Source organism: Ixodes scapularis, unplaced genomic scaffold (assembly GCF_016920785.2).
Source record: "Ixodes scapularis isolate PalLabHiFi unplaced genomic scaffold, ASM1692078v2 PGA_scaffold0__279_contigs__length_252992795, whole genome shotgun sequence".
Taxonomy (NCBI): domain Eukaryota; kingdom Metazoa; phylum Arthropoda; class Arachnida; order Ixodida; family Ixodidae; genus Ixodes; species Ixodes scapularis.
In genome coordinates, this window is record NW_024609835.1 from 150,544,226 (window position 1) to 150,546,413 (window position 2,188).

The following is a 2,188-nucleotide window of genomic DNA, read 5'->3' on the forward strand; positions in this document are numbered from 1 at the left end:
AGGACCCCGTCACATCCTTGCCCTCAGTGAAGCCCTCCCCGTTGAAGCCGTAAAGTGCACACTTCGCTTCCTGCTCCACAGTCATGGCCGTCCACAAGCTACATACTCTCTTCAGCTCCTTCACCTTGTGAAGTTCGTCGCACAGCCAGCGTGCTGACTCCGGATACGTGTCGAGTGCATCGCGGTGAAATCGATACAGCCTTTTTTTATTTTTATGAGCAGAAGGCACGAGACGCAGTCGACAGTGACAGAAAAGGTTCGGAGGTTTAGTTGCCAGACCAACAGGTCATCTGGATTGCCCCTGCAACGAACTCAGAATTAATTTAGACTACCTCTAGAAAGAAATGCTTGCTTTTGCAGAGATTGCTTTCTTAGTTGCTGATTGAACCAGGGATATTGTTGTCATGGACATTGGTTCATTTTACAAATGCTTCAAAGCGTCTTGCCTTCTGCTCCATTTTATTATCTCTTTTATGGTATTTCATCAAAGTTAGGTGATTGTGTTATCTCAAGACAGTGCACATGTAGTTTGTTTTGAAAATTTCTTTATTTCCTAAAGAAAAACCTGTGACTTCATGAATAAAAGTGTGATAACATGGAATGCAATATTTCATTCTTGGAAGTAAAACTGAGCATCGACTGGAACCATGTAAGCAATTGGGCAATCTTAAGTATATATCACAGATATCTTGTTGAACACTCTGGTCTTATTTGAGCACAATAGTTAAATTTCGAAAGGAAAAAAATATATATATATTCTCTGACTAGCATACCACCAAATAAACACTGGACCACTTTGAAAGAATTATCACAGATGTTGCGCCAAACATTCTTATTTGAGCACAGCAATAGCAAGTTCTCGAAAGATAAAAAAATTGTTTCTGACTAAAGCAGCCGTCACTCGCGCGCTCCCCGTTGGTTCCGCCGACCCCTCCGCCGCCCCCGGCACACCCGGCTCCTCGTGGTTCGACATTTTGGTTTGAAGAAGGCGCGTAGCGCACATCCCGCATAATATTGGAACAACTTTCTCTCCAATTAATTCTTAAATGTATTGCAAAAGGACACAAAAAAGCGGTTTGTTTTAACAACGCCCAAAAGGTTTTGATTGTTTTTCAATACTTTTACCTGTACTAGAACAGATGCGACGGCCAGCGACGCAAAGGAGGAGCGTATCCTAGCAACACTCACGTGGCGGCTCTGCCCACTTTGACGCCGCTACCTCATCGCAAACTTGACACCCGTCACCCGTTTCAGCGACGTCCGGAGCCAACCACCGACGAGCGGAAGTAGCTACGCATTCCCTGAGGCGTCCCTACGCGCGGGATACGGGGTAGGATTTACTACGACGCGGGGAGCAGTTCCTGCGTTTAGCGAAGGAACGGCAACCAATCCTGTGCGTCGCTGACCGTCGCATCTGTTCTAGTACAGGTAAAAGTATTGAAAAACAATCAAAACCTTTTGGGCGTTGTTAAAACAAACCGCTTTTTTGTACCCTTTTGCAATACATTTAAGAATTAATCGGAGAGAAAGTTGTTCCAATATTATGCGGGATGTGCGCTACGCGCCTTCTTCAAACCAAAATGTCGAACCACGAGGAGCCGGGTGTGCCGGGGGCAGCGGAGGGGTCGGCGGAACCAGCGGGGAGCGCGCGAGTGACGGCTGCTTTAGTCAGAAACAATTTTTTTTATCTTTCGAGAACTTGCTATTGCCGTGCTCAAATAAGAATGTTTGGCGCAACATCTGTGATAATTCTTTCAAAGTGGTCCAGTGTTTATATGGTGGTATGCTAGTCAGAGAATATATATATTTTTTTTCCTTTCGAAATTTAACTATTGTGCTCAAATAAGACCAGAGTGTTCAACGAGATATCTGTGATATATACTTAAGATTGCCCAATTGCTTACATGGTTCCAGTCGATGCTCAGTTTTACTTCCAAGAATGAAATATTACATTCCATGTTATCACACTTTTATTCATGAAGTCACAGGTTTTTCTTTAAGAAATAAAGCATTTCGACAAAAAACCCGAGACTGGGACAAAAAGGGACGGACAAACACAAAGTTTGTCCGTCCCTTTTTGTCCCAGTCTCGGGGTTTTTGTCGAAATGTTTAACCACCACCAGCTCGTTTGCGCCCTTACCTTTTGTTCACAAATAAAGCAATTTTCAAAACAAACTACATGTGCACT